At 39.0% G+C, this 13,777-nt stretch overlaps 1 pseudogene; it reads right to left on the reverse strand.

Moving 5' to 3' along the window:
• Positions 1–7,411: 7,411 nt before the first annotated feature.
• LOC147464563 (uncharacterized) lies at positions 7,412–13,129 on the reverse strand (annotated as a pseudogene).
• Positions 13,130–13,777: the final 648 nt, after the last annotated feature.

Genomic DNA, 13,777 nt, shown 5'->3' on the forward strand with positions numbered 1-13,777 from the left:
TCTTGGCATCCATCACACCAAAAGATTGCTTTCATCCTTTCAGAACTCAGAAGGTACATCATCCAAGAAAGCTCTCTTTTGGGCTTTATCACCATTTGTAACCTCTTCTACGCAAGGCTTAGAGCAAAAGGCTATCCCCCCTCCCTTTTGGAAGCTTGCTTCCTTTTTGTTTTTTATGAAGTTAGACCATCTCTACTTCACAAATTGCAAAAAACCAAGCTTTCACCAACCATTTTAAAAATTCCCTTCTCTCCCCTTACCCACACTCTAAACCTCTCCCGCACCATTAACAAACCTCTCACTAAGCTTCTCGAGAATGATCCCGAGCTTGCACACCTTCCTAAACCGATTGTATGTTGGCTTAGTGCCCCAAACCTTGGCACCCTCCTCTCACAAAAACCCAATCCTACCTAACCTAACCTTTCTATCCTCTTTTTCGCAACATCCTCCACACCACTTCTGCTTTTCGTGTGTTCTCCCTCTTAAAACCTTTCCCAAACCTGGTACCTTGTAGGTCTCATTAAACTTTCTGACTAGCTTTTAACCGAGGCCCACAAAATCTTTAAACTGGCCTCTAATGTCTTGTACTCCCTTCTTTGACTTCCCACCTAAATCTTTTCCCTCCTTTTTTGCATTTACAGAGGAATAACTCACCTTCCAGACTAGCCTCTCCTCCCTAACTACAGTACTTTGTACAGTTTTTTGAATCATGACTCCCTACTTATACCCCTCTTTCTGAGCTTATATAAGAAACCTGTTTGGTGTAGACATTTGTGTTTTTCCTCTCCCTCTTTCCTCCTTTCCCCTCCCCCCCCCCCCCCCCCCCCCCCCCCCCCCCCCTCTTTTTTTTCCCCTCTCCTTTTTCTTTGCCCATGTGTCAAAAACAAGTTTTGCTCGCTATGAATTGTTATTTTAAAAAATCATGCTAGAGATTTCACTTTTAAAGATAGACAATGTAAGATGTGGGCTTCTATAATCAGTGAGGGGAGTATCCAGGTAAGAGATTGTATAGGACTATGAAGGTTGCACGTTACTTGGATTGACTGCTAGGTATAAAGATTGTATAAGGGCAAGGGTATGTGAATTTTGAGTCTAGGCAAATCATTTCATAGAGGGAGACTTGCTAGAATGTGTAAAGATTTTCCACAATAGGCTTGTCCCTTGTTTCCTTATCGAGTGTCTTGATCTATTGTAGATCTGCTACTACCTCCAAAAAAGCACCGTTAATATCTATAGCTCAAGAGGCTTGTTCTCCCTCTTTGCTAGAAAATTTCTTGAGAGCTTGTGGGAGGCGAGTATTGGCTACACCGTCCAATGAGAAGCTTTAGGGTTGTCTCTTTTGGGGTCCCTAGTTGGTTCTTCTGTCTAATGTAACTATTTTAAGGAGCTACCACATGGGTGGTGCCCCCTCCAAAAGGCTTTTATATTATAGATTCTCCCCTAAAGAGAGACTTGGTACAATACAACAATGTTGTGAATCAATAGAGAATCTATTGATTCTCATACTCTATGTATTATTCTTATGCCCTATCTATCAATCTCATGGCCAAAATCCATCGAGTGTCATTTTCTATCTATTAGTCTCATGATCTGTCTATCAATATAATGATCAAACCCTACGTACAATTAGACTCACACTCTATCTAGCAGTCTCCAAAATCAATCTACACTAAAAATTTACAATAAGCAATGATTGTCTATCATTCTCCATGTATCAACTAATGACAATCAATCCACATTGTTTCAAACAAAAAAGACATGATGATTTAAAACAAAACATTTTGATCATATTTTGTTAATATCCTACTACAGCAATTTATCTAAAGTGCAAGCTTATGGCTTTCACACAATATGATAATCAATAATTTTAATCACTTATTAAAAAGAATACATATAAATCAAATCATTTCACATTGCACTATATTGATTTATCTAAAAGAACAAGCTTGCGGCTTTCACACATTACAATATTGATAATATTAATCAAGTTTTGGAAATGATTATCGATCATTACAAAATGATTATCATTACAAAATCCACAAGCTACAAGAGATACAAGTGACATTGCTAAGTGATAATCAATCATAGACCTTGATGATTACCATATATCTATCTAAAGTGCAAACATGAAGTTCTCACACTCCACCATAGATCTTAAAGTGCTTATCTGTCTACAATTCAAGCATGTGTATGATCACACAATACGATAGATTTTGCAATCCAAATAAAGATAATTAAATATCAATATATTTGGACACGCTATTCCTAAATTTTAATTCTAGTGAGAGTATAGTGTGAATGGCTCTACACAGGATCGAAGAATATCTATCTATGTTCACTTTGAAGTGAGAAAATATTTACACATCAAGATTGAACACTAAACTAAGTAAAACTAGCCTCTATTATGTTATATTTCTCAAATTGATTACCTCATGTCAGAGTACACTTTGCACACAATGGTAATACCCTAAATTATTTCACTAATTCACTTCCAGTTGCCAGTTAATTGAGCACATAGCAAGTAGCTTCTAAAAAACAAACACCTTGCATAGAGTGAGAGACCGAGCTCTACATAACATACAAGGCTTGTACTGTTTGACCCTAAAAAAATACCTATTAAATTTTGATTAAGATTTTTTTAATCAAATATGTATTAGAATTATTTTATTAACTTTCAATCTATTTCTAAAAGTCAAGGGTTTGCTATATTTGTTAAATTTACTCTACAACTTGATTACCTTTTGAAGTGTCAAATGTGCCCCAAAGATAGCTAAGAAGTTATATGGAACCTCATCTTTGTTGACTTGGTGGCATATAAAATTGGCGTATAATATGAGTGAACAAATAATACACCTATAATTTGCATATTATTTGTCTCTTGAATAATGAATAATGCTACTTAGGTCTCAAGATAAGGTCCTTTGAAATAGAATTCCTAACAGAACACCTTGTTCAGTGGTAGGACTATCCTCAAGAAGATGCAACATGGGAAGATGAAGACACCTTAGAGAAGGACTACCCTCACTTTGTCTCTAGATTTATCAATAGAAACTATTCTAGTTACTTTGCAAAAGTATTTGAGCTTTGCATTTTTGTTAATTTATAGAGAGTTTTAATGGAACAATCAGATCAAAAATTGGAATCCAATGAAGATATTTACAAAGAGACACATGTTATACAATGTGGCATCGCAACAATCCATAATTGAGTTACGAGATATATGGGGACAATAAGGTATGAGATTATTAACCGTGGTAATGAGTTTGTTGACTTCTAATACACACTCTAGGATTTTTCAACATGTCATTCCAACTTTAAGACGCAAAGAAAGAGTATTTTTAGAAAATAAAGGATGTTTCTAAAAAACAAAGAGTGCTTTTAAGAAAGAAAGAAAGAGTGTTTTTAAGAAATAAAGAGTATTTTTAGAAAAGGAAGAGTATTTGGAGAAAGGAAGATTATTTTAGGAGAGCAAAAGTAGTAAGACAAAATTATAGCTTCCTTTTTCTCTTTTCCTAAAAATAGAAAAGCCTTCTCCTAGAATTAGAGTCTTCTAAATCGTGCATTGGGAATCACCGATGAAGGGGGGGGGGAGGGGAAATTTGCAAATGCAGGCGAACTTATCTTCTTGCTTTTCACTATTTTTAGCACTTTCTTTTTGCCCTTGATAGCCTATTTAAAGTTCCTCTTTCCTGAGTCTTAAAACACACACAGCTCCCTTGCTTTGATGCTGGAGGTATCTTCTCTCATCTCCATCTCCATCTCTATCGTCATTGTGTTGTCCCTCAGATTATAGATCTCTATTCTCTTTCTCTTTCCATCTTCTCGATGGCAAGTAGGGAAGCAACAACTCTGGTTTTTACGGCAAAGGTCTTCCTCTTGTCTATTTTGATGTGATGGGAGTGTGATGGCCTCAAAACGAGTGACAAGAAGCGTCAAAGACACTCATGTCATTCCATCTCAACCAGAAGGTAGAAAGAAAGGTTTCTAATACTCCAATTGTAGCTCAAGCAAAGGTATCAGGTGCGAAGAAGTTGAAACCATCCAACCTCCAATGCAGAAGGTAGTCAAATACATTGCTAATGTGGTAAGATAGATTTGCAATCTGTATCATTTGACATGTTGACTTGTTAAGTCAAGCCTCATAATTCTCTTAAATTGTCCAAGAAGTGTGATTGTATCATAAGAAATAATCATGTGATGTCATAGAGTAGTGAAAGAATTGTTTGATATTAGAAGCTAGTTGATCATGTCTAAAGAAACACTTAAAGAAAACAATTTTTGAGGAATATCTTTTTAGCATATGAAATTTATGATTAGCAAGACGATCCCATTATCATGCCGCTTTGCGGGCACAAGATGAAGGACAAGGATCCGCATGCATTTTAAGGTTTTGTCAAACTTATGATTTAGGCCAGATTTTGCTATGACATTAGGAGATGATTGGAATGTATGCTAGTTGTGGTTTTGAGGCCATCAAATGAGGTTGTCGCCTGTAGGCTAAGATGCAGCGATTTTGTTGAAATGCAGTGCAATAGGAAAAAAGTATAGTGCTCAACCTGCTCTCCATGCCTATCTTTATGTCTCGTCCATCAAAGTTCGAGCGAGAGAGATATGGGCAGTAGAAGTATTTCCAAGGGCCAATTCAATTATTCTTGGACCTATTTGCGAATGTGTGCCAGAAAATTGGGTCAAGTATAATAGGGGTTTGTTTGCTAGTGCCTAGCACCATGTGATCTACAGTGCACAAATCGCACTTTCAGTGCTCGACTTATGGCCTGATCAATTTTCTATGCAATTACAGACATCCATGAGTAGGGGAAATCAAAGTGGATGAACTTAGAGATGTGCTCCACACTACTTTAGTCAAAATCTATGGGTTCTTGGCAATGCTTGGTTGATATGCACATCAAAATTTATGTCTGGTAGTGATTGGGGTTGATATGTATGCTAAGTTGGGGTGATAGCATAAAAAGGTGGTTAGTTTTTGAGGAAAAAAAGGTGGATCACTTTGGTACTTTCACGTTGGGTGAGGGTCTAGATTAACTTGATTAAGTGTACCAAGATTTGGGAGGTTCATTTCAAGAATTCATCATTTTTTGAAATGCAAGCATACTGGCACTTGGGAAGTCCAGTGACCGTCAAGGAGCCTTCCATGCAAAGAGTCCTATGAGCTTTGTACGACTTGTTGGAAAAAATTCAACGCTACTCTCTGTTGTGCGACACTACCATGATCTCCTTCATCCAGCAGGCAAGCCATTTACTACTCAAGGTTGGTCAAAAGTGTGTGTGTGTGTGTGTGTGTGTTTGAGAGAGAGAGAGAGAGATGCTGCTTGTCATCTGCAACAATGCTGCATCATGTCTTTGCAAATTATGCTCTCTCTCTCTCTCTCTCTCTCTCTCTCTCTCTCTCTCTCTCTCTCTCTCTCTCTCTCTCTCTCTCTCTCTCTCTAATGGTGTTCCATATATTTTTGAAGATTTGATGTTTTTAATGGGTACACCAGAAATGAAGACGCCCCCACTAAAGTGCACCTTACCAAAAAAATTGCCCATTGAGGTGTCATCCGCTAACTTGCATTCTAGCAGCAGCAAGACCAAGAGTGGGGCAAGTATGTCGTCAAAGGACACCTTTCCTGTCTCTGATAAGAGCAATGGTAATCACCCGTTTCCTTCTCATAAAATGGCTCACCTTGTCATGATAGTACTTTGTGGTAAAAGTTGTGCTTGGTTGTTTTACATGCACGTTTGCTGTTTTTCTAATCCAATGGTAGCATCTCGAAGGCGCAATATCCCAAGCAGACCAGATTCTACTTTACACGACATGACCTACATGAGGAGTACGGTTTGAGCTTGGAAGGCAAGCTATACCAGCATTTGTCTGATGAGGATGTGACAGATGAGGATTGGCTGTCGGTCTTCACAAAGAAAAGGGAGAAAGGTGGCAGGCTCTTCTTGCATAAAGTGTGGCTAGAATATGCAGAAGAATGTAGGTTATTGTTTCACAAAGTGTATCAAGCCATGCCAACCAACAAAGAAATCAAGCACAAGTTTTCAACCCTTTTTGTATATGAGAGATGTCCAGCGGAAGGTTGCATGGGCTGTTTTTGGTGAGCAAGTCCTAGAACATTGCAAGAATCTCTCGAGTGGGATGGAAAAAAAGCTCAAGAATTGGGTTGATTGCAATGAGGGCAGTGAGCAGGTGACTCAAACCACACAATTCACTTCGAAGTTTCTCATTGACCATGGGAGGATGACAGGGAAAGGCTCTATTTCTTGCAGTTTGGGCCCTTAGTCTAATCTGAATTGCAGCTTTGTTAACCTCCAAAATTTGGCAGAAGTGGAGTAAATGTTGGATGCAAGAAAGACGAAACTAGAGTGTGTGAAAAGCACACTAGGTGCAGCCCAAGTCCAACTACAAGAGAAAAGCCAAAGCATGTGGAAGATAGAGGGAACATCATCAGCTGCAGCCGTGCTTCAAGGGAAATTGAGTGAGCTACAAACACTACAGGCCAGCATGAAGGGAGCAGGTGGTGCCTCTGATTCTGAAGTTTTCGTGATTGATGCAAAGATCGTTGCTCTCTCAAGTGCGTTGACCGCCATTGGGGTTGATGCAAGCCACTCCCAGATTAGAGCCGATGTTGATCGTATAGAGGTACGTGTCAAGACTGATACATTGTGTATTAAAAGTAAACCTTGTATTTAGGTTTTACATTATGTCTAGGCACCATAGTTATTTTAAAGGATAGTGTAAGTACCATGTTGACAAGATCAACTCTCAATATTCGCCACTTGACTGGGATTGTGTTTCACATGTCACTTTCTACAAGTGTCAATGGAGTCTTATTGGTACTTAACAAGGCACTATAAGTAGATAGAACTACTTAAACTCCACCATTTTACAAGGGTTAAATATGACATGGTACTTTATATAAGTACCAATGGATCCTTATAGTTGTTTCACTCAAGCTTAGGGATGGTAGAAACTAGGTAGAACTGTCAAATTTCACCGCGTGAATGCGATAATATACACCATGGTACTTTTGTAGTACCCAATGACATATTATTGGTGCTTTGTAGATCTTAGGTGCGGTAGCAAATAGGTCATGCTTTGAGAATTTACCATTTGACAATGATTGAATAGATCATGGTACTTTTTTGTAAGCACCAATGGAAGTTTATTGTCCACTACTTCACAAAGTTGAGGGATACTAGTGGAAATCACAAAGTCCATGTGTGTGGCTATGATTTAAGGAACTTTTTGGAGCTAATTAATACGGAAGCTTTTTGTATGGTAGTTGAAATTGAAGGTGCAACCATGAGTACCACATAGGCACTTGTACATATTGTTTTATTACTTGGTAGAATTTATAGTACCTATCATAGGTTTATTTAAGAAATCATATGCATTTATCTTTCAAAGTACATATTTCTTGGGCCCAAAGTACTTATGCCTCTTTTTCAAAGTACCATGCATGTGTTTGTACATTGTGAAATTACATATGCCTTTTTTCAAAGTACCATCCATGTGTCTGTACATTGTGAAAGTACATATATGCCTTTTTGCAAAGCACCATGCATGTGTTTGTACACTGTCAAAGTACCTATTCCTTTTTTGCAAGTTCCATGAGTTCCACATAGATTCTTTGTACATAATGTTGTATTACTTGGTAGATTTTAAAGTACTTGTCATAGTTTTATTGATAAATCATATGCATTTATCTTTCAAAGTACATATTTCTTGTTTCCAAAGTACCATGCATGTGGTTGTACATTGTGAAAGTACATATGTTTTTTTCCAAAGTACCATGCATGTTTTTGTACATTGTGAAAGTACATATGCCTTTTTTCCAAAGTACCATGCATAAGTTTTTACATTGTAAAAGTACATATTTGCCTTTTTTGCAAAAGCACCATGCATGTGTTTGTACATTGTGAAAGTATCTATTACTTTTTTGCAAAGTATCTTCAATGGTAAGTTCTTTTGATTGGTACTCTGAGCCTATCCTTGGTATTGTCATAAGTCCCTACATTGTATCCTTGCTACTTTTTTGACAATACTTGCAATTGGTGGTTTCAACATACCCTTGCTATCCCTTGGTACTATATGTATAAGTAATCATGATAGTTCATTTAATCTTGGACAAATGGACTAATATTTACTTCCCCTTTGTGATGCAGAAAGAACTGCTTGACCTGGTAGCATCAGAAGCTACATGTGCTGCTCAAGTCAAATTTTGTGAGAGCTTGCTAGTGCAAGTGAAGAGAGGTGATTCAATGTTGCTATGTCCCACAACTGGCGAGTATAAGAGTCAACTGCAGGCCAAAGTGATTGTTCTAGGAGCTTGTGTTGCATGTGGTTTAGGTTTTGTGGGTTATGACATTGTGTTTGTGTATACACTAGCATGTGGTGATACATACCATGCTTTGTGTTTTGTTGGATGGGCTGCGTCAGAGAAAGTATGTGCCAACCCCTCCTATAAGCAGAGTGTTCTGGAATCGGCAAAGTCAATGCTTGTGCATAATGGTTGGTTTTTTATTCTCCATGTCTACCTTGATTACTAGAGTTTGTTCAGAATGCTTTTAACTTATTTTGCACACTTTTGTGGTGTAGTGGTAGGCTCCAATCATATGCCTTATGCAGCAACATTACCAGCTGAGGTGGAAATACACAATGTTGATGCAACTCCCGACGCCCCCACTGGGGACACAGACATGCAGTCTGTTGATCAGTCAACACCAGCTGGTAGGGAAGTCTCATCCTTGGTGGGTGACAAAACTCTGGCTGGCAAGGAAGGCTCGCATGTGGCAGGTGACAAGACCCCAGTTGTTAAGGTGGAGCCCTCTGAACAGATAGAAGGTGAACCAAAACGAAGGTAACTGAACTAATGTAAAATGATAATGTTATTTTGACGGATGCTATAGCACAAGAGAGGGAGTGGAAGCCATGCAAAAAATGGTTCACAGTGATGCAAATCCAAATTCCCCTGTCTTCCTTAGTGATATGGTGAAGATCTCAAAGAAGCGAAAGAAACACGATGATGGTAAGTTGTTTTGGCCACAGGATTTGGATCCCGATAGGCATTGAATGATTTTTATTGTCCCCCCTTTATGGTGCAGCTAGATAGTCCAAAAAGGCACGAGCAGCAAATATCACCCGTTCACAGCAGGAATCTAACAAAGCAGAGGATGAGAGTGATCGTGAGACCTCCTTTATGCATGAATTTTTCACGAAAAGCATCTAGCACATAGAGGAAGTTTGTAGGTTCAAGCTCATTCATAGTGTCATTTTTGTAACTTATGTTCATGCTCAATTGCATGTAAGTCGCGTGGGCCTTGGTTTCAGGTGGAGATGGAAAATCGAGGAGCAAGGAAGTTTTGGGGTCACTGCCTCCCCCGAAGAAGTCCCCCATGAAAAGTACTCCCCTCCGACATCCCAATAATATTTCCCATTCCCCAAAGCCTCGTGTTTGCAAGAAACTGTGACATTTTTCACTTAGTGTCTTCACTCTCTTGTAATGTCAAGAATCTTTGATTCTTGCTTTTGGAATACAAATGAGAATTTTATGTTGGCCTCCATTTGTCTTTTTTGCTTTATTGCAACGGTCACGTTTGTACAGTGTTCAAAAGGTGATTAGTCTATTCCTTTTCAATTTGCAACCATGTCTTTTGCAGACATACCAAAAGAAAAGGGGACTCTCAAACTACTTGTCGAGGAAGTAATAATCATCAGAGATCCACCACCCTATGTTCCAAGCACAATCACATCGCTGCCATTCGATAACCCTACACGACCAGCATTAGTGTTTGATCTTAATGGTGTTCTCTGTGATTCATGGTTTAAATCTAACCCTCTTGATCTGGAAACTACTCCATTTGACCTCATCCAAGAGGCGAGGGACAGGTTGATTGATCCTTTTTCATAATTTTTGCTATATGTAAGGATGAAAAACAATTCTTAGCTTGGGCTGTGGGCTGGGAAAATATTTACATCTGGAGTTCAGCGATGCTAGAAAGAGTGAACATAATAGTCTCTATAGGTTTTAAGGGGATTTGTGACTACTTCAGCGGATAGTCAGGACAACAGCTATGTGATGTAGCCACATTCTCCATGGCAGGTGGAAAACCAGTTTTTTTCAAGAATGTTGAAATTTTTTTTGAAGGTGGTTCGACGATACGATGCGAGCAATGTGCTATTGATTGACAACAGTAATTATAAATGCCATTATAATCCTCTCGGTTCCTACATCATTGTACCTAGCCTAGAGGAGCGGCGTAGTGACTTCTTGTCCAGGGTCATGAAGGAGGCTCTTGTGAAATGGCGTGATGCTACAGATCGGTCAGCCAAATCTGTCACCTTCAATAATGTGAAGCCTACATCGGAGGACGACTATGTTAAAGCTGCACTTCGGCATGGTGGAAAGATGACCAGTTATGAACAATACTTGAAAGGGCCACAATTGATGCCAATGCTCTTTAAGCGCTAGTGTCTCTACATTGGCATGTAGTGGTGTATTTGTAAAGAACGTATGTAATTTTGTGAAGCCAAGTTTTGTAGCAACCCCTTGTATAAGCAGACTTGTCATTACAGCTACCTATTTGTAAGCTAACACTCTCCACAAAGCCATGTATATGCCTACTTCCCATGAGGGATGTTTTTTCTGGCAACATTCAGAATGCCTCTGTATTGACTGCCTAACATGTAACTAGTCGGCAACACAAAAATTGAATTTATAATTATTCCATTATGTCACCATTGTTGTTTTGGACTCAATTTATTTTGTGGGTAGTGTGTGCTTGGTTGTGACTGTGGATGGTGTGTGAGACAGGCAAATGAAGGCTTCTACTACCATGCTATGTTTCAAGATTGGAGGCCTCTTGTCATTACAATCATGCTCTTTTAGCATTCTACCACTGGAAAGTAGCACTACAAGTACCAACCATGGTACTTGGTGTACCCAATGTGCAAACAGATATTTTAAAAATGGAATGTGTAACCACCCACAATGGTACACTATCTTCAGACAAATACATGTGACAATGCTGGGAGACTACCAACAATGGTACTTAGAGTACCAAATTTACAGATATGGTGCATTCATGATACTTAAAGTACCTAATCTGCACACTTCTATAATGAAGAACATGCACTTAGAGCCTGTGATTGGTACTTTAAGACTACCTAGATACCCCCTATAAGTACCTGAACAAGCAGTAAAGTGCTTGAAACCTAAACTATAGTTCTTACAGTACCAAATTTAATGATATGTTGCAAAAAGATAAAAGTAAGAATCAGGAGGTTACATTTGTGATTATGTGTTTTTCGAGGACTCAAATACAACGAGCAGTAATTATAGCAAAACAACTGTTTATCAGGCTCCAATATAGAAAGCCCTACAAGACCATTGGCATGCTGTTGTACACATTTTCATAAACTTCTGCAGATAATTTGAACTTATGTGGCTCACCATATAAGGGTTCCAAGGGTATCTTGATGGATCGAACCAAGTGCGATGCCAACAACACTTTTGGCTGTTCAGGAGGGATGTAATAAACATCCTCGATACCATGAACTAGCTCATAGTAGTATCCCTCAACCAGATATGAATTTGGAAAAATGCAATTGTTCCAAGAATCTCTTAGCGCTCGTGCTATTTTGTATTTCTCCTATGATCACCTCAAGAGGTAGAAGTCTGCTCCATCTTCATTCGCATTCGTGGCAAAGTTGTCACCTACGTAGGCAAATTTGATCCTTCATCGTCACTTGATTGATCGCTTTCTCCATCACTACCATCCAAGGGTTTGATGCTGATGTACTTCTAGTTCTCAACGTGTGTGTTGTTAGGGCATCACCTCCAGCGTTGTGACATACAAAACAAACAAAAACATGAGAGAGCTCTGTAGCGCAGTGCACACTTGTCATTCCTAGAGTGTCCATTCACACAATGCAATGAGCATGACCCTTCCGCTCGCTTGCAATTCCATTTCCTCTCCCTAGGTACATCAGCCGCTTCGACATCCCAAAAAATTTGGGTCACCTCTGACTGGGTGTTTTCGTCTCATGAAATTTATGTTTCAAGAAATTGACCACATCCTTGGCACACTTCATGTGCCAAGCATCAGGTTTCAATTGCTCATGTGTCAGAGCCCTTTTGACGATAGCACCAGCCCCATCATGCTCTCCTTTGCCATCGCCCGATGCAAAGAAACTCCATAGCATCTCAATGCCAGTCAAAGAGTAGTACCTAGATCAATCACACGTCTCAAAGACTAGGCAAGAACACAAAACTCGCACACTTGTTTAAGAGTCAAAGGAAGCTAGCATACCTTGACATAAAGAAAAATGGTCTAGATGCCTTGAATTGAGCAGCACATCCGTCTGACCAGACCCAGTGCCACTTCAAGAAGTTGAAACCTTGCTCGTGTAGCCACACACTATGAACTTGCATACAATGCTGTACAAACAATGTGTCATGCTCTTTGTCATCAGATATGTAAAAATGTATATATTTTAAGACCCTGTCAGCCTCATCCCGAACATAAGTGATGTGCACCAAGATGATGACTTGTGAAAAGTATCAATGCATTGATTGGATTTCATTTTGCTCCTTGAAAGAGTAATTTTTAGCAAAGTCTATAACAGAGACTACCATGTCTCTAGGAAACCTTTGAATGCAGTTTTTGAATTGTTGAGATTGCCACCTGGCAATAAAATGTGTTTGATGTAGATGGTTAGATGATTTTCAAGGAAGGATGTAAAGTCCTTGCATCCCATCTCCTTGACCAGTAGATCCTTTTGCTTCTTGCCTTCTTGATGGGCTGAAGCAACGTCTTCAAACACCTTTACTGAAATCTGGAATGCATTTTCAGATTTTTCTCTTGGACAGAGCACTAACCGCTTTGCTCCACATTGATCACATTCTCCCTTCAAGCAAGACAGTTTATGAAACGTAGACTCATCTGGCTTTGGGCATAATACCATCTCAGCCAAGTTGTTGATGCTACTGTGCGTGTACGCAGCAACTCCACACTTTCCTAGGACCTCTTCTGTGAAGCATATACAGCCACACCCTTCACTGTACACTCATGTCTTGTTTTGTCTCATCTGGTTGAATGCTTCCTTGATGTATATCATTTGTTTGTGAGCAATACAACAGCAAGTGTACCTATCCTTCAACTTGCGAACAAACCAAGGCTTCAATCCTTCAAAACATCTGAGAGAGATCTTGATGTGTGAATATTGCATTTGGAATCTCCTGTAGAGCTCTACCTGTCCAATGAAAAGTAAATCTCATCAAAACTTGTAGTCAAAACAAGGTCAAAGTCATTGTAACTTGAATTTTCTACCTAACATGGTACTTTCCTAGACCTTTCATTAGGTACTAAAGTACCTTAGACACTATAAATGGTACTTTAAGAAGTATCAATTTCTACAAAGTACCTAAGTCTCTACGATTGGTACTTTAATAAGCACCACAAAGACTACCTCTAAAGTACCTATATACCTAGATTTGGTATTTTGGAAGTACATGTTTGGTCTCATGCTAGCTTTAAAAAGTATCAATTTTTGCAAAGTACCTAAGCCCCTGTAATTGGTACTTTAATAAGCACCACAAAGACTACCTCTAAAGTACCTATACCTAGATTTGGTATTTTGGAAGTACATGTTTGGTCTCATGGTAGCTTCTACCTAATCTCAAGGTACCTTTGAAGCTTCCAAGTACCCTAAGAGGACCTAATAGTATACATGCATGGTTATAAAGGACCTCTGAGTCCACAGTGG

Source organism: Adiantum capillus-veneris, chromosome 1, assembly GCF_014529385.1.
Source record: "Adiantum capillus-veneris isolate H3 chromosome 1, ASM1452938v2, whole genome shotgun sequence".
In the NCBI taxonomy this organism is placed as follows: domain Eukaryota; kingdom Viridiplantae; phylum Streptophyta; class Polypodiopsida; order Polypodiales; family Pteridaceae; genus Adiantum; species Adiantum capillus-veneris.